Source organism: Zalophus californianus, chromosome 11, assembly GCF_009762305.2.
Source record: "Zalophus californianus isolate mZalCal1 chromosome 11, mZalCal1.pri.v2, whole genome shotgun sequence".
In the NCBI taxonomy this organism is placed as follows: Eukaryota; Metazoa; Chordata; class Mammalia; order Carnivora; family Otariidae; genus Zalophus; species Zalophus californianus.
This window is the reverse complement of record NC_045605.1, coordinates 31,000,480-31,028,309: the sequence shown is the minus strand read 5'-3', so window position 1 is coordinate 31,028,309 and position 27,830 is coordinate 31,000,480. Positions and strand designations below refer to the sequence as shown.

General features: G+C 37.9%; 2 pseudogenes; one reads left to right on the top strand and one right to left on the bottom strand.

The window, feature by feature from the left end:
* Positions 1–2,173: 2,173 nt before the first annotated feature.
* LOC113913715 lies at positions 2,174–25,975 on the bottom strand (annotated as a pseudogene).
* Positions 25,976–26,041: 66 nt separating this feature from the next.
* On the top strand, positions 26,042–26,373 carry LOC113915399 (annotated as a pseudogene).
* The last annotated feature ends 1,457 nt before the right edge of the window (positions 26,374–27,830 follow it).

The following is a 27,830-nucleotide window of genomic DNA, read 5'->3' as shown; positions in this document are numbered from 1 at the left end:
TTCCTCAGTGCGCCCCCAGAGAATAGTCGTCACTCCCGTGTCCCTGGTCCCTGGCTGCACTCCGTGCTCACCTGGCCTGTGACTTTGTGTTTCTATGTCTGGCACCCGACCCCGTGTGGAGTCTCCAAACCCAGCAGATCCCTGCGGTGCACTCCCACGCCGCCCCTCACGGGGGAAGAAGGGGAGTCTCCCCAGCTCTGCTGCTTGTTTGGGTCCCTACTGGAGGAGCAGTTGTCCGAGTGGGCCGCGGATCATAGTTTATGGCAACCCCGAGCTGAGAGCCTGCGCCCTGGCTCTGTCTCTGCAGCCGGCTTCCCTGCTCCGATACCTGGGAGCTCTGCTGCACTCAGGCACCTCCGGTCTTTCTGTGACCCCGAGGGTCCTGAGACCACACTGTCCCACGAGGGTTCCACCCCCAGCTTAGCCACTGGAGTGACATCCCTCAGCGGAGCCGAGTTCTTAAAAGTTCTGATTTTGTGCTCCGCAGCTCTATCACTTGCCAGAAGCGTCTGACAGAGGCCCCCTCCCCCGCCATCTATCCTCCCGAATATCGCCTCGGATTCACTTCTCCGCACGTCCTACCTTCCAGCAAGTGGTCGCTTTTCTGTTCAGAGTTGTTGCTATTCTTTTCTTTGATCTCCTGTTGAGTTCGTAGGTGTTCAGAATGGTTTGATCCCTATTCAGCTGAATTCCTGAGACCAAACGAAATCCAGGTCTCCTACTCCTCTGCCATCTTGCTCCCTCCTCAATTACTTTTAATGGTCATTAAAAACAAACAAAAACACCTCTAAAGTTCATGTTTTAGACATTTACCTGTCATGTGATTGTGGCCCTCTCTCTCTCTGGTCTAGTTCCTCCTTCAATTTCTATTAAGACTCTTCTACTCTCTGAAAGTCTCAGTAGCCACCAAGGTTCATTTATGTATTTATTTTTAAGAGACTCCTGGAGATAGAGGAGTCTCTTTTTTTTTTTTTTTTGACAGAGATCACAAGTAGGTAGGACAGCCTCAGGCAAAGGGAGAGGGAGAGGCAGGTCCCCCGCTGAGCAAGGGGTCTGATGTGGGACTTGATCCCAGGACCCTGGGATCATGACCTGAGCTGAGGGCAGACACTTAACCAACTGAGCTACCCAGGTACCCCAGTCACCAAGATTTAAATTGATATTAAGATATCAAAGCTCAGTTGTAGAGGAAGTCCTGAAATTTACTTTCAATATATGTACTGCCTTGACCTCTGAAACGCAGAATGCTGTCAATGGCCTAATCCTGTTTCCTTCCTTATTGTTCTCATACAGATAAGGTCCTCTAGCTAAATAACCTTCCTTATCAAGGATACTAGAAACAATTTCTGCCTAACCCAGAGCAGTAAGCTCCATTGTCTTGCCAGCTCCCACAATTATTCAAACAAGCTCATCACATCCCTTTACAGTAATTAATGGGGACCCTACATTCTTGATACTACAGAGCCTTCCTCCCACAGCTCCTGATATTCACTCTGTACAGCCTTATGTGGCCCTGCATGGTATGTGGTATCTTCCTCCCCCAGGCTGTGAGTATATGTGACTAATAAATAGCTGTCAATCTCAGCAGTCCACTGTCAAGTGTCATGTACTTGGCCATCCCCATAACTGTAACTGGGAATTCCTCCCTCATCAATGAGGAGAATTGGAGGTGGTTAAAAGTCTTGGGTAAGTAATTTTACCTCTTTGACTTTCAATGTCCTTATATTAATATAATGTTCTTTAACTCAATTTGTGGATTTTATCCAGAAATATGCATCACAATCATCTGCAGGTTTGTTTAAAGTCAGTAGTGCACTGTCCTAAGACCAATAATTCTAATTTTTTTTATTTAAATGTTTTTATTCACATGTATGGTAAATACTATCCCCTAATAAAAAAAATGATATTGTCTTTCAATCTGTCAAACTTACTAAAAGATTCATGTATTTCTTTTCTATATCATGTGTTGACATGGTATTGGATGCAGGATGTAAAAATCAATTTAATAAACATTATTAAATAATTTCACACATATGCAGAATCTTGGATAAATGGTTAAAATTATAGATGAACATTAAATGTGGGCACATGGATATATTTCATGTCCACCAGTGGGTTTAACAGAAAATGTGTTTGCACTTATTTCTGATAACAACTTGCTCTCTGTGAATCTTTAAATACCCAATTCCAAACCTTCCAGCTCTTGGAGAAGAGCTTTCTCTTTTTGAATTTTCTCCAACTGATTTTTTTCTAGCTGTTTTGCAGCTGCTGCTTGTTCTTTCCGTTGTTTGATTGCTTTCAGTTTCTTCTTTAGGTTCTTGATTTTTTTTGTCTATTTCAGGGTCTCCAGAGGTTGACTGCGAGATAGTATTTAGTGGTGTGCTCTGTGGGGCAGGAGTAAGTGCCAAATCTGGACTCTTCTCATTTCTTGCTTCCTGTTTTGCAGCTTTCTTAGCCTCATGCTTTCTTTGATTTTTAAGGGCTGTTTTTGATAATGGCTTATCCTTTCATGCTTGTGGTTTCATATTCTGAGGTGGTTCCTCCTCATGCAGTTTGGAATTGGTGATTGGCTTATTTCTTAAAGCTGGGGGTCTATAAGCTGTTGCAACTTTAGGTTCTTCACTGGGTACATCACTTGGAACTGCTTGGTAAGTTATTGTTTTTACTGGAAATATTCCATCTAAAAATGGCTGCCAAGAAACCTGCCATAATTCTTCATTTGATGGCACATCATACTTGTGTAAGACAGAGTCAGTCTAATGCCAAATCTTGTACCCATTATTAACACGTAACCTGAGAGTACACATGGCTGTTGAAATATGCTCACTGTCAGGGCACCAAGCAAAATAGGTAGAATCAGAGGCCACTGTCTTAGAAATAAGTTTTTAGTTTTTAACATCCCACACTTCCATTTCTCCCCTCAGATTTCCAAATCCAGCTAGTACTAATATATGTCCATGTGGGCTATAGTAGGCTGCATTACGAGGACAAGTTCCAAAGTCAAACACAGGACCAATAATTCTAATTTGATGACTCTGGAGTAGGCTGGGACAGCTGTAAGGTTAAAAAGTCTCCATCAGTGATTTGGATGGTTGATAATCATTGGCATAGTTCAATGCTCTAAACATATAATGTGTATATGAATTACCTGGCAATCTTCTTTAAGTGTAGATTCTGATTCAGCAGACATGGAGTGGGTTTACATTTTACACTTCTGACAAACTCCTAGTGGATGACCCTGATGCTCACCATAACTACAAGGATGTAGATGGGTGATTTTCAGCCTTTGTTGCATTTCAGAATCAATGCCCAGGATACACCCAAGAATAATTCATCGGAGCCTATGAACATAGTCTCATGTATCAGAATTTTTTAATGTCCCTAGGTATTTTGATGGCATGGAAAGTTGAGAAGTAGTGGTCTAGAACATGGTTTCTGAACCTTTTTTTTTTTTCCCATTATTACCCACCTCCATGCAAAAAAAGTAAAACAAGAATTTATTCTCCTAATTACCCTATTCTTTCCCCCCATGAAATTTTATTACCACGGATATTTTATATATCTCTTTGTGTACTGTGGCCATTTGGAAGGACACAATTCACTATAATAGCTAAGTTTTATTCACCCACCCGCAAGCCTCTTTTCCCCTCTTGTGGACCATATTGTCCCTATTGAAAATGCATAAACTAAAATTCTAATTTTTGAAGCCATTTCAACTTTCTGGTACTGTGTCTTTGATCATAACTGACTAAAGTCCCAAGATACAAGCAAAACAATCTGTATGATATGTATGAAGCTGAGACTTTATTTTCAATATTGTTGCATCTGATAAGGGATTCTGGGCTACCCTATGTAATGTATTGTCAACATGTCATTGTGTATGTGCCTGGCATTGAGAGCTCAATTCTCTTTTAGAAACTCTGTTTTTGTTTTGGGGAAAGGTTCTTCTCTCATTGCACAATGCTTTGGTGGTGTTATAACTCAAGAATCTCCTGCTCTGCTCAATTAGTGACCATGTGACTCATGCTGGCCAGTCAGATATTCTTTCCCTAAAATTTGAACTTTGAGTTCAATGACACAAAGAATGGAAATAGTTAAGTTATGTGACACCGAAAAAAGACAATAATTGGTTTCTAAAATTCTGATACCTGTAGCCCATACGGTTGTTGTCCTTTCTGAGATAAGTTCTCCAGATTTTCTTTTTGTAATTTCCTCCATATCCTTCCAAGAGTTTACTTTTGACTTGTTAATGAAAGCATTGTTGGTCACCTACAAACAAATAACCTTAATTGATATCTCTATAAGTAATATATAACTTTATATAATTATGCTCAACCTACATTTTAGTTTTTTGTTTTTTTGTAAAAGAGGAATGGAGTCCACCCTATCTACCTTGACTCCCATCTCTCCTCCACTCTGACTTGCACTCCAGAGCCTTGGAATATATCTTTTATCCACCCCATCTCATATAAAGGCCTGACTCTTTATATGAGATATATTTTTAGACCAGATATTTGACTGAAAGGTTAAGTGAGTCTCACACATAAGAAAAAAATAACTCCTGTGCAAGCTGAATCAGACTTCCTAGAATAACTCATCGTAGTCAAAATTTGAAGCAGGCATATTATTTGAATAGTAACTTTCTTCTTCCCTTTCCTCCAGTTCTTTGCTAACTTCTGCTCTCTACCTTCAGCTTCCTCAGCTCTCCGCCTTTAGGAACTCATATGCTAGGCTGGTCTCAATACCCTTCACTGGGAGGGATTTGCAAATCTTGTTTCACTATTCTTCTCTCTGCTCTTTAAGATAGTAGATAGTCAATTTGAGTGATTGGTTCAAGCTTGGACATCAAAGGCCAGTACATACCTTACAACTTTCAGAGGCTCCAAGTGCTGTGTCAGAGTAGTGATTCTAACACTGAGATTCAAACCTGGCTAGTATCATCAATCTCTAGGCAAATCTCAAGTCTCCTTGCATTTCTTCCCTTTTCTCCCATGCTGCCATACATACACATGATTATTCACCAGAGATGAAACAGAACTGAGAACAGGAAACAAAAGTATAGGTCAATGACTGCTCATATAGACCAAATATAGAGTTTTCAGAGGATGCAGTTTACCACCCAGGTAGAAGCAACCCCTTTTTCTTTCTTATCAATCCATAAATCTATACTGAGAAGTGCATGGCAAACAGCCATTTTTTTTCCCCTCTCTTTGGACACTAATTTTTTTAAGACAGACCTGTATCTACTTCTCCAGCCTTTGGCAGTTTAGCACTGAACACTGGGGATCAAGTTGGCCTCTTTCTCTGTGGTACTACTTCCTCTGGCTTTGAAGGAATTCTCTGAAATTGTTAGTGAAAGCATTGTTGGTCACCTACAACCAAATAACCTTAATTGATATCTCTATAAGTAATATAATACTTATAATACCATATATATAATATAATATAATAATATATATATATATATATATATATATATATATATATATATATATATATATAACTGATCTGTCCACCGTTGGTAAGATCTGAGGTTTGACTTTGGGTGAAAGAGAAATCATAGGCTCTCTAGCCTTTGACTCTAAGTTCTAAACTGCCTTTATCTAGTCACAAAGAATTTCCCACGGAGTCAAATAAAGATTGATGAAATTATGATTGGGAATTAGAGCAAAAGCCATAAAAACAAGAAGTGTTATGTTTCTCTTTGCTATTGTTACTTATACATGCATCTTCCTTTGAAGAGCTTGGGAAAGGACAGACCTGTAAAACAGGAAGGAATTTGTGTATTCTTGTATCTACTGACCAAACTGGCATCATAATAGCACTCCTATATCATAAAAACTCCTTAAAATTATCAATAGATGATGTTTGGGGGAGGGGATTCCTAATGGAAAACTCATACCCCATGGTCTCACACAGGGACTGAGCTGGTAGATACAGGAGCAGACAGACTCAGAGAAGTCACCTTGAAACCTGAAGTAAGGCAACCCAAAAATAAGTTTTCTAGGGCCATCAAGATGTAGCTTCTGGGATTGTATCTTATATTTTAAAGGTAAATAAAACAAAATGCAGATAAAATATATTTTCATAGCTCGCATTGGCTAGGTTTTTAATATACTGTTCAGGGGATTATAATTCTCTAATAAAAAGGTGCCCAAACCCTTACAAGAACATTAATGTCATGAAGACAGCTGGAAAAGACAAGAGGGAATAATCATAAGACAGAACAAGAGACCAGGCAGGGCAGAGGTATGATAAGGATGCAGCTCAGCCTTTGTGGGGGTGGACACTGGCAAAATGGCAGCCATGGAGATCTGAGCCCTTACTGGACAGCATTGGAAGGTCTCCCTAAGCTTACTCATTCTGTTGACTCAAGGGGTCACTGCACAGGAACAGTTGCAGAAGGGTTAAGACTAGCCACTTTTATTTTAAAAATTTTATTATGTTTGAACATCTCAGGAAGCTCTCCTATTCTCTAAATGAAGGACTGTTATGTTGATTGAAATTCTTTCTCCCAATTGCACCTCCCCCAACTGTTGCTTCAGGCTCATGCTGGCTCTGCCACCTTTTCTGCCCCTGATGACCACCTGTCAGCTGAGCTCCCACACTGGAGGCACCCCCTCAGTTGCATTTCCATCCCTTGTATAATGTCAGTCAAAGTGGGTTCCCTGGTTAGGGGATAGTAAGATGTCAAACAGGACCTGACCCAGGACCCCAGGAGAGAAGGTGGGTAAGATGAGAGGAGAAATCAACAGGGTTTATTTACTTAATTTTTCAGGCCTCTGCAGCTTCCCTGGCTGATCTAGGAGAGCGTCAACAAGCTTCATGGCTGATGTTAGAAGAGGTGAGGGTGGGGAAGGGAGAGGGAAATGAAGCAATGTTATTTTCAGAGGCTGGTTTTATTAAAGTAAGTTATTGTGCTGCTTCATTATTCCAGGGAGTTTATTTGTGCCTCCATGGGATTTCTTGAAATGTTAGAGGTTTGTTTAGACAGCAGATCTGTATTTCAATATGGCTTTCAAGAATTATTTGCATGAGGCTCTGATAAACAAGATGGATAAAGGCAAGTGGGAATGATCTTATAGTAAGTACATCACCTGTTGATTGAAATGTGCAAATTAATAGCCACATCAGCCTGGAGGGGATGGCCAGCTTCCTGATGTAGTGTCCTGTCCTCTGCCTGGCTCATTCACACTGAAATTCAAAATGAAACCTGAGGAGTCATTTTTGTCCAGCTCTAGTTCTCCCTCAGTGCTGCCCATGCATCTGGCTTTGATTGCACCATAAACACAGGCATACAAACACATAAACACACATATGTATGCATGTGTATGATTCTCAGAAACTTCACGTTGGAGCAGGAAGACAGGAAGAAATGATTTGCCAGGTGATTGCCAGGATTAATGCAATTATAGAAAAGTTGCAATTGCAAAGGTAGTATAGATTCTGTATACCCTTTACCCAAATTCCTCAGTGTTGACACATTACTGTGTTATAATTGCCCAAACTAAGAAATTTAATTAGTACAATATTAACTTCATTCATATTTTGCTTATATTTCCAATAACGTTTTTAACACTTCCTTACTTTCTGACATTACCAGATACTTTAGGGTCATCCTGCATTTTTCATGTGCCTTCCTTACAACTGGCCATTTCTCCAAGGACCCTTTTCTTTTACTGTAAATTGGTATTTAGAAACAAAAATCTGGATGGTGGATATACTCATTGTTACTAGGGTGTCACTGTTCTTAGACCTTCTCAGTGGACAGAGATACAAAATACACATATGCATCCTAATCATGTATTCACAGATATCAATAAGTCATGCTAAAATAGTTCTATAACCTAAAAACCCCCGTGTGACCTATTACAGTGAATCACTCTGCTCCCTCAATCCCTGGCAACCACTGATCTGTTTTTTATTCTTATAGTTCCACCTTCTCCAGAATGACATATAAAGGAAATCATACAATATGTAGCCTTTGTGGTTTGGCTTATTCCATTTAGCAAAATGCAGCTAAGCGTCCTCTGTGTTGTTGCATGAATAAATTATTCCTTTCTTTTTACTGCTAAGTAGTATTCCACGTGACGAATGGACTAGAACTGGTTTATCTGCTTATGTTTTGAAGGACATCATGGTTGTTTTCCGTTTTTAGCATTTGTGAGTAAAGTTGCTATAGACATTCACACATAGGTTTTTGTGTGGATGTAGTTTTTCAATGCACTTGGACAAATAGCCAGTAGTAAGATTGCTGGTATGTTGATGTGTACATTTAATATTATAAGAAATTGCTTAACTGTATTTCAAAGTGGCTGTAGTATTTTAAACTCCCACTAGTAACGAATGAGGTATTGTCATTTTTTTTCTTCAAACAATTATAATAGGTATGTTGTGGTATCTCATTTCTCTTGTAACAAATTATGTGGAACATCTTTTTTTATGCTTATTTTCTATCTGCCTATCTTCTTTGGTGAAGTGTCCATTCAGTTCTTTTGTTTATTTTAAAAATTGAGTTGTTTGCTTATTTTATTGTTGAATTTCAGGTGTTATTTATAAATTCTAAATAAAAGTCTTTGATCAGATATGTGCTTTGCAAGGTAACTTCTCCTGCTGACACAGTGGGTGATTTTCATTCTCTTAACAGTATCTTTCCCAGACAAATAATTTTCAATTTTGATAAAGTCTAATTTTTAGTTAGTTTATTTTATGGACAATGTTTTCGGTATCATTGGATTTGCATTTAAACAATGAAGTCACTTTATTCCTGTTTTTATCATTTCATATATTGTTACTTGAGCACCAAGAATAATGCCAAAAATACCTAGCAAATAATTATTCATACACTGAATGAACATACAAATTAAAAAAGAAATGAATAACCATTCTTGGTGAGAAATTTTTAGATGGAGGAAAAACTTTCTGAGAAGAAATCACTCTACCACCTTCACTCCCCAAGGACCTCTCCCCATCAGACTGGGGTTGAAGTACAGCTCCTTTACTCTTTCATGCTGAGTGGAACTTATCTAAATGGGGGAAAAATATCACAGTAGGAGCTGCCTGAGCTTCCATGGTGTCTTAGCAAATGAAGCCCTGAGAATGGGAAAGAAGGCACCAGCTGTTTGCCAGCCTCACAGAAGAAGGAGCAGGGACAGAAGGGGCCTAGTTCACAGTACTTTACAAAACCTAGCTGAAAAGAACCACTAAGAGCGGCTTCCTTGAAGAAACAGTAGTCACTAGTAATGACAGTATTTTTTTTTAAAGATTTTATTTATTTATTTGGCAGAGAGAGAGAGAGAGAGAGAGAGTACAAGCAGGGAGAGCAGCAGAGGGTGAGGTATAAGCAGATTCCTTGTTGAGCAGGGAGCCTGATGCAGGGCTCGATCCCAGGACCCTGCGATCATGATCTGGGCCGAAGGTAGGCACTTACCCAAATGAGCCACCCAGGTGCCCCTAATGATATTAGTTTCATCTGGAACCTTGAAACAATTTGAGTTAAGTAGTAATTGTGATTACAAGATCTGTCAAGGCAAAATAAAGCTATAATATCGTATAAAGTTGAAGTTGCTATGGATTTTGGACAATGAGTGCCAGAGAACAGATTATAGGTATTTATGAATTGTTCCTTGAGTGATATTAAAAATATAAGTTCTCCTCAAAGCTTCCCTTTATTATTTATCCATGCAAAAAACATTTTCAAATATTTATAATGTGACTAGTTCACATTGAAACATGAAAGTGATTTTTATTGAGTGCTGTTAAAAATGTATAAATAAACTTTCTCATTTGTTTTCTTTCAGAAAGGAAAGCAATTCATTTGTGTCACGCTTGAAGAAAATCATAAATGGAAACTTGATAAATTGGCTAGAAAATGCAAACTTTTCTGGCAGTTCCTTAGCTCTGTTCTCTCTCAAAAGAGTGTCTGTCCTTCTTTCCCTGGAGATATTTGGATTAGTCAGCAGCATCAATCATCATCATCATTGTCTTTATTATTAAATGACTGTTATTACAGAGTTACTGTGTACTGTCTCGGGTGTATGAAAGACATGGTGACAGACCATATAAGGTTTATAATTGTTAATAGAAAAAGAATATACAACAAGGACTCCTGAGCTTGTTCACACACACATAGATACACAGCAACATATTCTTGCATAGACATAGTGACATTTTGCCAGAAAAAAACATTCTCAATGGGCTCAGGACCTTATTATTTTCTTCTTTCTTTTTGGATGTGAAGAGGGGTATTGGGAGTGTTGTTAATAAGACATTAGGACTGGATGGTATGGAGAAAAGAAGGGAGAAGAAGAATGCTAGAGGATGCTGGGCAGGGTGGAGCATGGCACTCAGCTGGTGGAGATTTTTCTAGGAAAGGCGTGGGAAGATATATTTTTCAGATCTCCTGTTGGCATTTGCTCACCTGCCTTCACTGTTCTTCCTCACTATGCCTTTCCCATTTTGTTTCCCCCTCTTTCTTCTGTATGATTAGTGTAGACAAGCTCAATGTTTGTTTTCTGTCCCCTAAGAATTCTAATTGTTTCACTACTTAAATGGAGTGCTCTAAACCTAAGAACATAGGAACAGAATCTTTAGAAGACACAGAGACTTGAGCTTATGAAGGAAGAGCCCTCATTCCCTTCTCTCCTCATCTCCAATTAGAGCTAAGAATGGGCCTATTCTGTGGACTACACCTCCCAAAGGGGATCAAAGGAGGCTCACAGACAGGGTATATTTATCCTGGAAAACATGTGTCATATGTACATTCAGTCCTCTCACTCTTATCCCTTCTGAAGCTGCTCTGTTCAAGGAAACCCTGAGCAGTAGTAAGAATAGGGTAGGACAACCTGGAGAAGACAGAATAGAAGAAGGTCGTAGAACTGGGGTCAAAGACCACCCACATCCTCACAAGTCATTTTAGATACAGTTGTAGCAAATAGTTGCCTGCACAGCGACAGAGTCCAACCTAAATGCAGACCCATTCATTGTTTTTTTGCTTGAGGTTCTTCTCTAAAACTTTCTCCTTATGCTTGACCTACATGCAACCAGGTGCTGCCCAGAAGCTCAAAGGGTATTATTCAAAACATGTAGGAAAGTCCATGTACCAATGTCAGGATGAAGAGTTTGGGTAGTAATCTGTACACTTCTCAGAGGTGGAATTGAACCCTTGAAACTCTGCAGCAACTTTGATAATGTACCCTTTATTAGCCTTTATTCTCTCCTACCTCACTCTCTCTGCTTCCTTACTTCAACTTCCTAGCATCCCAAATAAACCATTATCACACAAATTTTTATCTCAGGTGCTGTTTTTAAGATCACTCAAACTAAGACACCAGGGATATTGGTGTTTCTCTCTCACAAGTTAATCTACCAATAGGGCATAAGCCCACTCTTCAAATACCATCTCTACATTTTTTTAAAGATTTTTATTTATTTATTTGAGAGAGAGAGAGTGCAATTGGGGAGGAGGGTCAGAGGGAGAGGGAGAAGCAGACTCCCCACTGAGCAGGGAGCCTGATGCCAGCTCAATCCCAGGGACCTGAGATCATGACTTGAACCAAAGGCAGACGCTTAACCGACTGAGCCATCCAGACTCCCCTACCATCTCTACTTTTATAGTTTATGCCAGTAACCATATTTCTATTGCCATGAAATCCAATCTGTGATTGCTGGTCATCTCATAATGCACTTGAATCATTTCATTTCTTATCAATTAGATTACCAATTACCAGTCTCTCAACTCTGTATTGTGTACTCTGCTGTAGCACACATAAAAGTTTTGAGTTCTGCCACTAAGTAATTCTATGACCTTGATTGTGTTTATCAACTTCTCTAAGCCTCAGAATCTTTACTAAAATTGGATATTATAAGCAGATTTCAGAATCATTTTGAAGATTAAATAACACTGTATACTCCTGATACCTATATTCTAACCTCTAAATGCTTTTTCCCACTAAAAGAAGGCATAGCTCCTCAGAGAAATTGTCAATTCCAGGTGTGAAAATGTACAAGATAATCCTAGGAAGTATTTTTGCCCCATAAAATAAGATGTCATGTGAGAAAGAAACAGCAGTCTACCATTAACAGGGCTCCCATTGGTCTAAGATGAGACCATTTGAGAATCAAAAAGAAAATTAACTGCCACAGATTGAAACAATAAAATATATACAAATTCATGAGTTCATAAAATAATTTTTTAAAAAATATTGTTTCATGCTAGTGCTAGTGCACCAACTCATTACTCATTACTCTGAATGTTGATAAACCAATATAAATAATTATGTATCTTCACTCTTTTGCCTTTTTTGAATAAACTGTATTGTAGCACGTCCAAATACTTTATGAGTAAAATTATTCTTTTTTTCCAAAAAAAGGAGCAAAAGAGACTGATTTTTAAAAATCAACATTTTCTCAACCATTAATGAAATAATGATATAGACAGTGATCAACAATATATGCCAAGATCATTAAGCAGAAATTCAATGGAGGATTTGATAATAAAAAATACCCTATAGAATAGATTGCCTTTAATAGAAATTAAACTGACACCACTTAAGCCACTGATCAATCTTGAATTACTAAATATGGATAACTAGATTGTACATGACTTATGATATAATGCAATAGGAAGTGTTCAGTGCCAACTATAAAGTATTTTTGTCTTTGAAATAAAACCTAAATCTTGCCAAGTTTCTAGATCTAATTACTAGTTTACAAGGCCAGTGTGACAATCACAATGAAGCAATTGGCCAAGTTCATAACATGGGACAATTTATAGGGAAAATACCCTAGTCAATAGCTTCAAAAATGTAGAGTGGGATGTTACAAAATAAAAGATATTTAAGTAACATAATAGAAAGCAGTGTGGACTGAGGATTCCTATTCAAACCAACCCACTATAAGAAGATATTATTGAGGCAGAGGTGGAAAGATGGCAGAGGAGTAGGGGACCCTATTCCAACTGGTCCTCTGAATTGAGCTGGATATCTACCAGACCACTCTGAACACCCACAAAATCAGCCTGAGATGTAAGAAGATATATCTGGATCTCTACAAACAGAATATCACAGGCAGTTGGTTCTGAGGTATGAAGTGGGGAGTCATGATTCCCCAGGCAGATATCAGAAGATAAACAGAAGGGGGAGGGAGCTGTCGGGATCCTGCACTGCTAGAGCACAAAAGCTTCCTGCACTGGGGATGGGGCATAGACTCACAGACTGGTAGCAATGGGAAAAGGACTTTAGGGTAGCCCCGCTGGACTGAAACCCTGAGTGGCAGGACCGTGCAAGCGAACTGGGGGCAGCTGGCAGTTGTAGAAGCACAAAGGCCAGACACATTCCCCGACCTGGAGGTGAGCAATGGCAGTGCTGCTGAGGGGCGCACAACCCAGGATGCTGCAGTTTATAGTAGCACAGACAGAAATGGAGATAGTGTGGCTTGGAGAGCTCACTGAAGAACAAACTGCAATCTCTCTGTTAGAGGCAGAGGGTTGGAAACGGTCTCTTCTGCTTTGATTCTTGGAAGAGACTTGGAAAGCTGCCAGAGAAAGCCTCCAGAGAACAAAAGCCCCAAAAAACCTGCTTTCACTGAGCCCATCCCCCTGCACAGGGGGTAGGACAACTCTGCCCAAACAGGTTTGCCTGAGCAATAGTGCAACAGGCCCTCCCTCAGAAGACAGGCTGGGAGAACAAGAGGCAGACAACCCTAAGGTCCCTACAAAACAAGTGCATCTTGCTTGGGTTGTGGTCAATAATCTGGACTCTGTACATTCCCTCAACCACCCCTCAACAGAAAGACTAGGAAGAGGAATACCCAAAATAGGAAAGACTCAGAGATTGTGACTTCTGCCACAGATTTACAAATGGATACAAATATAACCAGTATGTCAGAAATGGACTTCACGGTAACAGTTATGAAGACAATAGCTAGAATGGAGAAATTGATTAATGGCAACATAGAGTCTCTAAGGGCAGAAATGAAAGCTGAACTGGCAGAACATAAAAATGCTATCAGTGAGATCCAATCTAATCTAGATACTCTAACAGCTAAGGTAAACAACGCAGAAGAATGAATTAGTGATCTAGAAGACCAACTGATAGGAAGGAACAGGAGGAGGTCTGGAAAAAACAGCTTAAAATACATGAAAACAGAATTAGAGAAATAAATGACAACATGAAATGTTCCAGTGTCAGAATTATTGGGATCCCTGAGGGGGTGGAGAGAGAGAGAGGACTAGAAGATGTATTTGAGCAAATCGTAGCTGATAACTTCCCTAATCTGGGGAATGAGGGAAACAAATATTCGTGTCCTAGAGGCAGAGAGGACCCCTCCCAAGATCAAGGAAAGCAGACCAATGCCGCGGCATGTAATACTAAAACTCACAAATCTTAGAACCAAGGAAACCATCTTAAGGGCAGTTAGAGGGAAGCGATTCTTTATGTACAGAGGGAGGAAGATCAGAATAACATCAGACCTACCCACAAGCCAGAAAGGGCTGGCAAGACATATTCAGGGTACTAAATGAGAAGAACATGCAGCCAAGAATACTTTATCCAGAAAGGCTGTCATTTAGAATGGATGGAGAGAAGCAGAGCTTCCAGGACGAGCAGAAACTGAAAGAATATGTGACCACTAAGCCGGCCCTGAAAAAAATATTAAGAGAGGTTCTATAAAAGGAGAAAGATGCCAAGAGGGATATAGAACAGAAATTTACAGAGACGATCTATAGGAACAAGGACTTCACAGGCAACATGATGACAATAAATTCATATCTTTCAATAATCACTCTCAATGTGAAGGGCCTAAATGCTCCCATAAAACAGCACAGGGTTGCAGATTGGATAAAAAGACAGGACCCATCCATATGCTGTCTACAAGAGACTCATTTTGAAACTAAAGATACATCCAGACTGAAAGTGAAGGGATGGAGATCCATCTATCATGCCAACGGACCTCAAAAGAAAGTGGGGGTAGCAATTCTTGTATCAGACAAATTAGATTTTAAGCTAAAGACTGTACTTAGAGACACAGAATGACCTGACTGAGGGATGTTGGAAGGAAATAACAGGTAAAAAAAACTAACCATAAGTTTGATGTTAGTTTAAATTTTGACCTTTTCCTCCAATCACCTTGTTACTATTTACCTCTCAGAATAACTCCATGAATTCTTTCCAGGTTTTTATAGCTGCACTAATTGGAGAGGCAGAGTGAAGTGATCTTACCCCATCTCTCATAACTGGACTACCTGTCTTTCCTACTGAAAGGCCAGAGACCAAGTCTTTGATGCATGTTCAAAATGTTACCAATGTGCCATATTAGCAGTGATATTTTTCTTTTCTTGTTTTGCTAAACTACCTGAAAGTAACTTGTATACATCTTGATATTTCACCATAAGTATTTTAGCAACTAACTTCTTTTTTTTATTTTTTATTATGTTAATCACCATACATTACATCATTAGTTTTTGATATAGTGTTCCATGATTCATTGTTTGTGTATAACACCCAGTGCTCCACGCAGAACGTGCCCTCTTTAATACCCATCACCAGGCTAACCCATCCCCCCACCCCCTCCCCTCTAGAACCCTCAGTTTGTTTTTCAGAGTCCATCATCTCTCATGGTTCGTCTCTCCCTCTGATTTACCCCCCCATTCTTCCCCTCCTGCTATCTTCTTCTTTTTTTTCTTAACATATATTGCATTATTTGTTTCAGAGGTACAGATATGTGATTCAACAGTCTTGCACAATTCACAGCGCTCACCATAGCACATACCCTCCCCAATGTCTGTCACCCAGCCACCCCATGCCTCCCACCCCACCCCTACTCCAGCAACCCTCAGTTTGTTTCCTGAGATTAAGAATTCCTCATATCAGTGAGGTCATAGGATACATGTCTTTCTCTGATTGACTTATTTCACTCAGCATAACACACTCCAGTTCTATCCACGTCATTGCAAATGGCAAGATCTCATTCCTTTTGATGGCTGCATAATATTCTATTGTGTATACATACCACATCTTCTTTATCCATTCATCTGTTGATGGACATCATGGCTCTTTCCAGTTTGGCTATTGTGGACATTGCTGCTGTAAACATTGGGGTGCACATACCCCTTTGGGTCCCTATATTTGTATCTTTGGGTTAAATACCCAGTACTGCAATTGCTGGATTGTATGGTAGCTCTATTTTCAACTTTTTGAGGAACCTCCATACTGTTTTCCAGAGTGGTTGCCCCAGTTTGCATTCCCACCAACAGTGTAGGAGGGTTCCCCTTTCTCTGCATCCCCACCAACATCTGTCATTTCCTGACGTTAATTTTTAGCCATTTTGATTAGGAACTAAATTCTAAAAATAAGAACATTCTTACATTCTTAAATACAGTGACCCAACTCAACATTTAATTTTGTAATTATCTAACATATGATTTATATTCAAATTTCACATTCACATCGCTTTAAAATATAACTGTAATATTATTACCAAACTTTAAAAAACAATGATATCTTAAATAATATTTTTAAATAAATTCAATTTTACATGCTTATTTCTTTAAATCAAGGTATCATCTCACATCTGTCAGAATGGCTAAAATCAAAACACAAGAAACAACAAGTGTTGGTGAGGAAATGGAGAAAAATGAATCCTTGTGAACCATTAGTGGGAATGTAAACTTGTACAGCCACTGTGGAAAATAATATGGAGTTTCCTCAAAAAGTTTGAAATAGAACTATCCTACAACCCAGTAATCTCACTACTGGGTATTTACTAAAAAATACAAAAACACTAATTCTAAGCAATGCATGGCCCCTTATGTTTATTGCAGCATTATTTACAATAGCCAAATAATGGGAGCAGCCTAAGTAGTATCCATCAATAGATGAATGGATAAAGAAGGTATGGGATATGTTGTGTATATATACATATATATACACACACACTCATACTATACATATATAAACATATATGTATACACACACACTCATAATATATATATATACACACACACATATATTTATACATTATATATATATCGGATATTATTCAGCTATAAGAATGAAATCTTTATTATGGTTGGATATTAGAGTCATATTTTTGTCAAGCAGTGCTGAATATTGTGTTAAGACACTGGGTCTTATATATCTGATGCAATTATTATTCATCGGATATTATTCAGCCATAAGAAAGAATGGATATTATTCAGCCATAAGAAAGAATGAAATCTTGCCATTTGCAAAAACATGGTTGGAGCCAGAGGGTATAATGCTAAATGAAGTCAGTCAGTCAGAGAGAGACAAATACAGTGTGATTTCAGTCATATGTGGCATGTAAGAATCAAGACAAATGAGCAAAAGAAAAAAGAGAGAGAGACAAACTAAAAAACAGACTCTTAACTATAAAGAACAAACTGATGGCTAAGAGAGGGGAGGTGGGTAGGGGGGTGGGTTAAATAGGTGATGGGGATTAAGGAGTGCACTTGTCATGATGAGCACCAAGTAATGTATACAATTGTTGAATCACTATATTGCACACCTGAAACTAATAACACTATATGTTAACTAACTGGAAATAAAATACAAAAAAAAAAACCACTTTAAAAAAGACCCATATAAGATTCATATACTGAAATTTCATTGGTGTTATTTGTTAAAATTAGTTTAATGTACAGGTTGCTTCCTCTATCCTTTTTTCCTTGCATTTTTTTGTTGTTGTTGTTAAATAAGAAAGGAATTGTTTTTCAATGTGAAGTTTCCCATATTATGGATTTTACTGATTGTATTCCTGTGTTATTGATAATATATAGCTTCTTCTATGTCCTATATATGCTGTCAATAATATCTAAATGTTTAAATTCAGGTTTAAGTTTTGGGCAAAAATATTTTCTAGGTTCTATTGTGTACTTCTATCAGAAAGTATATAATAGCTTTAAAAAAATGTTAGCAGTCATTAGTGATTGCAGTTTTGATTCATTATTTTGTTAGGGAGTTGCCAAAATGTGATATTCTAATTCTGTCATTCCATTTTTATTAACTAGCTGGGATAGTTCTATGAAGATAAATTTACCTTCATAAACTATTAGATTTTCTTCAGTTGAAGTTTGCATAGGAAAGGCAAGTTAGTGTTTACATATTTCTCTTTATAGTTTTTAATATGATGAATTTATTTACAAATTTTTTGCCAAAAATATTACTCTAATAACATTATTAACCAAGCCATTATTTTTGTTTTAATAACATTTTGGACTCATACGCATAAGTTGTTTCTACTGATTGAAGTTACTGACTTTATTGGTTCTCAAGTTATCCCTTCTTTGGCCAGTGGGAGCCTATTTTGGTTGATTCTGAGTCTGTTAACAGGACTATAGTCTAACAAACTCCTTGCTTTCTAGTATGGTAAGATGCTCTAGGTTCATTCGGTATATTTCCAGTTATAGCTTTATGCAACCCTGATAACTTTTCCTGGGAAGTTATGTGCCCACTGTCACTAAGATGGACATTGTGTCCAAGCATTTGTAGATAATATATATTGATTTAAAGATAAAATAAATCATATATTCATGTTGGTAATCCCGATTCAAATTTATAACTACTGGATTTTTATTTAGCCTTATTCAATGCTACATCTTTAAATCTTTCTCCTTCACTGGAATTCCTGGCTTTCAGTGACATCAGCTTAATTTATTAATTTCCCCTTTAAATACAATCAAAACCATCTCAAAATAAGTATACCATCACTACATCAACAAAATAAAAAGCCAAATTCCTGAATGGAAAAAAAAATATTTGTACACCATATATCTGATGAGAGGGTCATATACAACACATATAAAGAACTCATATAACTCAATAGCAAAGAAAAAATCTGATTAAAAGATGGGCAGAGGAAGTGAATAGACATGTCTTTCAAATAAGACACATAGATGACCAACAGGTACTTGGAAAGGTGCTCAACATTACTAATCATCAGAGAAATGTAAATTAAAACCATAATGAGATATTACCTCACACCTGTGAGAATGACTAACATCAAAAAGGTAATAAGTAAGAAATGTTGGCAAGGATGTGGAGGAAAGGGAACCCTCATGCACTGTGGGTGAGAATGTAAATTGGTGTAGCCACTAAGGAAAACAGTATGAATTTTCCTCAAAAAGTTAAAAATAGAACTACCATATGATCCAGCAATTCCACTTCTGGATACATATCTGAAAGAAATAAAAACATTAACTCAAAAAGATGTATGCACCTCCATGTTTACTGCAGCAGTAATTACCATAGGCAAAACATGGAGGCAACCTAAGTGTCCATTGACAAATGAATGGATAAAGAAATTGTGAGATATATATATATATATCTCACATGGAATATTATTCAGTCATCAAAAAGGAGGAACTCTCGTCCTTTGTGACAATATAGATGGACTTTGAGGACATTATGCTAAATAAAATAAGTCGGAGTGTAAATGTCAAACACCATATGATTTCACTTATATGTGGAACCTAAAAAGAAAGTAAAAACACTCATAGGTACAGAGAACAGATTGGTAGTTGACTGAGGCAGGGGGTGGTGGTAGACAAAATGGTTGAAGGATGTCAAAAGATATAAACTTCCAGTTATAAAATAAATAAGTCAAAAGGCTGTAACATACAGCATGGTAACTATGGTTTACAATAATGTATTGTATATGTGAAAGTCGCTAAGAGTAAATTTTAAAAGTTCTCATCTCAAGAAAAAAATTATAACTATGTATGGTGATTGAAGTTAACTAGACTTTCATGGTGATCATTCTGCAATATGTACACATTGAATCATAGTGGTAGACATCTGACACTAATATAGTGCCATATGTCAATTACATTTACATTTAAAAATATATGTAAATTTAAATTAAGACATTGTTGGAGATAGGAAAAATGGTTAAATCATACACCAAATAGCATATGATTTAGATCTCTGTCTCTTTTCCAGTTCCTTGCATTCAGATAAGTATTTTTCCATTTCTAAATCTTTTAAACAACTTTTAAAAATCCCCTTTACTATCCCAAACTATTATGGAGTTCATAGCTTGCACACCTTAGTCTCCAAACTAAAGCCCTCAGGCATGTCTTCTAGGGGTTCTCAGATCCCAAGAGTAAAATTTGTATTTGTGTAAGTCTTGATTTTTTTTACAGAAGCATACTACCTTGTTTCAGAGTAAAATGTAATGATATCTTTATTTTAAAATATATTTGCAGAGAGAGAAAAAGAGAGAAAGGGAGAGAGAGAAAGCAATACAATAAAACATTACTATTAAATTTAAGTTGTAAATACATGGTTGTTTGCTATACTATTCTCTACTTTTCTGTAAAGTTGAAATCTTTTCATAATTAAAAACAAACAAACAAACAAACAAATGAAAACAAACACATTACCACTAAATTTCGCTTGCTTGGGTTCCAATGGCAATATTTATATTTACCTCATCTCCAAGGTTCTTATTTGTTAGCTTAATCTTTTCCTCTTTATTAAATAACTAATGACCCCAGTTTGTTTTTCATAAAATTTTCCTCAGGCTTCTAACTTTTTGCCTGTCTTCCACAACATAATTTGTTCTTGATAATCACTCAATATTATTTTCTTAATTAAAAAAAAGAATACCACCACTATGCAACAAAAATGATCATAGAATGCTATTTAAGGATATTTTGGGGGTGGAAAGAGTGGTCTTTTAATCCTTAAGAATCAAATCTTTAAGAAAATTAGAGATATTTAATCCAATTAGTATGTTTTTGAGGTCACTTGTAATATGCCTTCTCTGTGAATTTTTCACAAACTATATATACAGTTAAATTAATTAATTTGATTTTAATTTTAGGGATATTTAAAAATATGCATAAAAGTCTAGTTTCTCTAGGTGCCTTCCAAACTATTCCATTCCTTGAATCATAGATAAATAATATTTAAAATATAGTTTATGCCTTTTTTAAAATAAGAAAAATTTATATGTTTTTATTATTTATATTTTTCTTGGGGAAATGGTTGCCTGCTCTACACATAATTTTCTATTCTACTTCATTTTACTTAACATTTATCCTGAAGATGAAACTATATAAAGATATTTTCTATATTAAGATATCCATTCCTTTTTATAGCTAAATAATACTCCATTCTGTGAATATATATGGCTTATTCAACCAGTTTATTATTTCATTAGTTCCTTAGATGGGCATAGGTTTGGTTCCATTCTTTGGCCAAACTAACTTTTAACAGGGTCAAGCCCCTGCTCTAAACCAATCCCAAAAGAACTCTTGGGAAAACAAAACCATAGACTGCATATAACTTGTGGTCTTTCTTCATGTATTCCCAATGCCTAGGATATCACTCTAAATATGTACAGTCAGCTCTCCCTTCCATATAGACTCTGGCCAGCAGTCTCAAGGGTGTTCAGGGAATCCCTCAGAGGACAGCATCCACCTATTCTTTTTTTCATGTAAACCACAAGTGTAAAAGTGACCCTCCATTGCTTCTGGGAGCACTAATTCCCAGCAAATGGGACTGATAGTAATCCTTTAGAGCTATTCACCTGACAATCCTATTTATGATCCTCTTGCTCTGTTCAAATTTTGGCAGCCTGAGCCCAACTTGAGAGTTGTGTGTTAGGAACCCACTGGAGCTTGCTCTTTGGGAATTCCCCCATATAATATCATATATATATATATATATATATATATATATATATATATATATATATATATATATATATATTTTAGAGAGAGAGAGTGTGAGCAGGGAAAGAAGGGGAGAGGGAGAGGGAGAGAAAGAATCTTAAGCAAGGTCCATGCCCACTGCAGAGTCCAAGATGGGCTTCATCTTAAGACCCTGAGATCATGACCTGAGCCAAAATCAAGAGTTAGATGCTTAACTGACTGAGCCACCAGGCACCCCAAATATGTTATTGAAGTTCATTTTTTTTTAAAGTAGGTTCCACACCCAGCATGGAGCCCAGTGCAGGGCCTGAACTCCCTACCTTGATGAGATCAAGACCTGAGCTGAGATCAAGAGTTGGTTGCCTATCTGACTGAGCCACCCAGGTGCCCCATAACATTTTCTGAGTGGACACTGACTAGAGACAATAACATAGAGAAAGTGAAGGGGAGCAGAACTTGCCACCCCAGGATTTGCCTTTTTGAATAAGGAGTATCTTGAGCTGGTTACTTTTAAATAACATAAGTTGAAAAAAACAAACAGAAAAAGAAACCAGAAAAAAATAAACTATTAAATCATTTTTGTTTATTATTATTAAGCAATTTATTATTAATCCTATTTTTCTTTTTCTCCATGAATTTTTTTCTTTAAATTTTTTATTGTTATGTTAATCACCATACATTACATCATTAGTTTTTGATGTAGTGTTCCATGATTCATTGTTTGCGCCTAACACCCAGTGCTCCACACAGAACGTGCCCTCTTTAATACCCATCACCAGGCTATTTAATTTAGGATCAGATTAGTTCATACCATGTTACCTATCATGCAGTTATGTATTTATTTATTTTTAATTAATTAATTAATTTATTTATTATGTTATGTTAGTCACCATACAGTACTTCATTAGTTTTTGATGTAGTGTTCCATGGTTCATTGTTTGTGTATGACACCCAGTGCTCGTTACAACACGTGCCTTCCTTAATACACACCACTGGGCTAACCCATTCCCCCCCCTTCCCTCTGAAACCCTCAGATTGTTTCCCGGAGTCCATAGTCTCTCATGCTTCATTTCCCCCTCTGATCTCCCCCCCTTCAGTTTTCCCTTCCTTCTCCTAATGTCCTCTGTGCTATTCCTCATGTTCCACAAATAAGTGAAACCATATGATAATTGTCTTTCTCTGCTTGTTTTATTTCACTTAGCATAATCTCCTCCAGTTCCATCCATGTCGATGCAAATGATGAGTATTCATCCTTTCTGATGACTGAGTAATATTCCATTGTACATCATTTAATAAATAATAACAGACACCAGAGAAGCTTTGAAAACTGATTAGAAGTTTTACTTTTGTAAAATAAAATTACATTTATAAGGGAAATCTCCATTTGTAAACGTGTCTCCCTCTCTTTTTACCAAGAACAAAAGGAAGACTCTAAATCACAAGAGAATCTTGTCCACGGTAAAGGCAATGACTTAAATCTGTACAACAACCTTACCCTTGTTTACTGTGCTTTCCTTATAACCTCCCTTAATTGGCCTTACTCTCCCCCACCCAAATATTTCTTTTGTTTTTACCCAAAGATGCTGTTTATGGTGATGGCTTGGACCATTTTAGAGACTTACACAGTTTTCTTGGGTATCTCTTGAAGGAGAGCAGAATTTGCCAACCCAAAATATGTTTCTTTGGCATAAGAATTATCTTGAGTTAGTTATTTTTTTAAGAAGTAGCAGACACAAAAAAGCTCTGAAAACTAAGTTACCCTTTTGTAAAGGAGTTTTACACTTATAAGAAAAATATTTATTTGCAAGGGTGTCCCCCTGCCTGTACCAGGAAGAGAAGGATGACTAAATCTCTAGAAAGTCTTGTCAGTAGCAAAGGCAAGGGCCTAAATCTGTGTAACAATTTACCCTTCTTTACTATGCTTTTCCTGGTAGCCTCTCATAACTGGTTCCCCACCTCCAACATTTTTTTCTTTTTTAACTAGAGATGGTATGTGAAGTGGTGGCTTATGCCACCATTTCAAAAAGTTGCTCAATTTTCCTGGGTCTCTCCCATGTATATAGGGGGTACATGTTATTAAACTTTTGTTGGTTTTTCTCCTGTAAAGCTGTTTTGTTTTGTTTTTAAAAGGGGTGGGGTGATGGGTATCTCAAACAAGAACCTAGAAAGGTAGAGAAAAAATTATTTATCTTCCCCTATGTAGGAGCAGGTCACCGCAAGATGGGCCACTTTGGCATGAACGTTATTTTGAGTTTAAAAACAAAAACCCCGAAGATTCAGGAATAGCTCTTTACCATATCCTCAACTGCTTGCTTATACCAGGAAGAGCTATTAACAGAGATTCCTCTTTACCTAAGAAAATTATCTACATCATAGAGCAATCTTTGTTTTCCAAACATCTCTTCTCAACTTCCTGCTAATGGTCTTTCTCCCCTTTGTATCCTCAGACCCCTACCCCTCTCCTTAGCTCATATAAGCAACATGTTGCCTGACAATCTAGAATTTCATGTCTGTGTGGATTCCCTGTACTTATGCTATTAAATTTTATTTCCTCCTGTTAATCTGTCTCACATTAAGTTGATTCTTAGTCCATCTAGACAGAACTTAAAGGGCAGAGGAAATCCTTCCTCCATGATACCTACAATAGCTAAGAGAAAAGAGGAAAGAGGGAGAAATCACAGATGGTCCCTGTCCTTTGCCTTTTTTCACATCCCCTCCTCTTCCCCACTCCACAACTCTCTCTCTCTCTCTCTCTCACACACACACACACAAGGCCCTCATTCCAAGTTTCCCAAGAGAGAAATGTGAGTTTTTGCAAGCACAAAGTTTCAACTCGGTATTCCAGGTTTGTTATATGCAGCTGCATTTAGAAATTTCCAGGAGAGAACAAGCAAACAAACATTGAAGATTATATCTTCCTCAGATTTAGTTTCTGTCAAATCCAGACCCAGACTGGTATTCTAAGAGTCACTCAGTCCTGAAGCAAGGTTAGGTCCAATCAATGAAATGGCAGAGCTTGTCTCCAGAGCTTGCTCCTCCTATTAGGGAACTATTGAGTTTCTTTGGAGGCTCCTTCTTATCATCTCCTGATGCCTTTGGCTTTATGCTCAACTTTGCCAACCTGTGAATCTACTACAGTAACACCACTTTCAAGTTTACCTTCTCACGCAATACAAGTTCCAGATCTAGTTTCCGCTTCTGTAGCAAAACTTACCTGATCCATGTTTATGACAACGTATTTTATAAAGTATGTAAATTTGTGGAACTTTTTTTTTTTTAGAAGATAATAGTAGTTCAGTATCTTAGCTTTTCAAGGTTATTTGGAATTGATTTAATCAAAGGATGATGTTCTAATTTGGGGGAAGATAAAGGAGAGGCTTTTAGTGAGAGTAGCCTATGCAGATAAAGACAGATTTATATTTCACTCTGGAGAGGAATAGCCATTATTCCTACTGATATTTGTTACCTATATGAGGAAATCCTCTTTCCTAGTGTCTGAGTTCCAGAGCACCAGGGAGGACATCATCATTTATTTATTTATTTATTTTTAATTTTAATTGTTTTGCTAATCACCATACATTACATCATTAGTTTTTGATGTAGTGTTCCATGATTCATTGTTTGTGCATAACACCCAGTGCTCCATGCCGAATGTGCCCTCTTTAATACCCATCACCAGCTTAACCCATCCTCCCACCCCACTCCCCTCTAGAACCTTCAGTTCGTTTTTCAGAGTCCATCATCTCTCATGGTTCATCTCCCCTTCCGATTTCTCCCCCTTCATTCTTCCCTTCCTGCTATCTTCTTTTTTTTTTTTTTCTTAACATGTATTGCATTATTTGTTTCAGAGGTACAGATCTGTGATTCAACAGTCTTGCACAATTCACAGCACTCACCATAGCACATACCCTCCCCAATATTTATCACCCAGCCACCCCATCCCTCCCACCCCCCTCACTCCAGCAACCCTCAGTTTGTTTCCTGAGATTAAGAATTCCTCATATCAGTGAGGTCATATGATACATGTCTTTCTCTGATTGACTTATTTCACTCAGCATAACACCCTCCAGTTCCATCCACGTCATTGCAAATGGCAAGATCTCATTCTTTTTGATGGCTGCATAATATTCCATTGCATGTATAGACCACATCTTCTTTATCCATTCATCTGTTGAAGGACATCATCATTTAAAATGTATCTGACCCCACTGGCTGCTCTGAAACAGCAACATTGCATTGTTTGCAGTCCAGCTCCTCGCTCACTGCAACCACCTCCACTGCAGACTCCAGCAGCTTCATCATCAGAGTCCTCCAACTCCTGCTTTCCTTTTAATCTGCTACACCGAGTTACTGGCTTGTCCTGTCATGTCAGACACAGCCGTGGACACCAGCTCTGAAATCATCACCAAGGACTTACAGGAGAAAAAGGAAATTGTGCAGGGGTGAGAATGGAAGAGATATGCATGTTGATGGGAATGCTCAAGAGGAAAATGGGGAGCAGGAGGCTGACAAGAGGAAGATGAAGAAGAGGAAGAAGGGAGGAGCAAACGGAGGAGGAAGAAGAGAAGGAAGGGAATGGTGAGGAAGAGGGTAGCGAGGAAGACCAGGAGGCTGAGACAGCTGCGGGCACACGAGCAGGTGAAGATGATGAGGATAAAGATGTCCACACCAAGAAGCAGACCGATGAGGATGACTAGACAGCAAAAAAACAAAACAAACAACAACAACAAAAAAAAACGAAAAGTCAAACAATAAAAACAAACACTCCCATGACATATTCACCCTCCGCTTCCCATGTGAGAATCTAAATGCAGTCCACCTTGAAATGGACAGTCCTGCCCAGCCGCCCCATGCAGCCAGTGCCACTGCAGGTGATACACGCACCCTGCCACCCTAAGCCATAATGGGAATCTGCAATGGGGGAGGAAAAAGAACCCAAACTTCCAAGGTCTTGCTCTTTTTCTTAAAAGTACTTTAAAAAGAAACTGTGTTTCTATTTTTTATTTACATTTTGTATCTTTGTACACATTGTTAGTGGTCTGCCATTTTTAATTATCTTGGATGACCAAACCAGCCTTCAGAGCGTTCTCTGTCTTGCTTCTTACTTTACTTGTGGTGTGACCATGTTCATTATAACCTCAAATAAGAAGAAGAAGAAGAAAAAAAAAAACTTGTAAAAAAAAAAAACAAAACCAACAATAAAAAATCTTATTCTGAGCATTCCAGTAAAATTTTTTTGTCTGTACTTAGCTGTACTATAAGTAGTTGGTTTGTTATGAGATGGTTAAAAAGGCAAAGATAAAAGGCTTCTTATTTTCCTCTTTTGTCTATGAAGTTGCTGTTTACTTATTTATTTTTTGGCCTTTGATGTATTTGTGAAACCATGTTTTCCAACAATAAACTGGAATTTTATTTTGCTGAGTTGTTCTAATAACAAACAAAATAAAATCTGAATGTTAGTGAGCCTTCTTGTTTAACTATAGACCCCAAAAGTTAAAACCAGAAAGAGACAATACTGCTTACCTTATGCTCTAACTAAAACCCACTGTACTTATTTCTTATTGCACTTTCTTGAGGCATTGATGAAGGTGTTTTGCAATGACTGGAAATACCACTAGGCCAGAAAAATCCTGATAGCAACAGAATGCCTAGAAGACCACCCCCCACATGACCCCTTCCCTGCCCATGATTATGTGCTGGACACATACAGACCCCCACCCATGACACAAGCTCTCTGCCTACTCTCTAGCATGTACCCCCTTGAACCTCTCCTTATAAAATTTTAGGTCTCCATCATGTAGGTGGAGAGGTTGGTGGTTAAATCTTGAGACTGCCACCTTCCCCCAGCAGTGGACACCCAAAATAAATTTCTCCTTTTCTCTTTTTCAAACCTTCATCTCTTGAGTTATTGGTTTCTCTTACAACACGTTTATCAGAGTTTGCTCAACAGTGTAGGCAAGCCCAGCCAGGAGCTGTGTTTTTTATTTCTCCAGGCCCTCAAGATTTCCTGTGTTGGGGCAGTTGGCTATGGCAATGCACCAGGGCTTACACATTTATTTCCTGAGTTAGCAGCTATGATAGATCATTCAGTAACATGAGCATTAGTATCCAAATTTATTTCTTTTCCCAGGAGGGTTCTGAGTACTAAATGTGA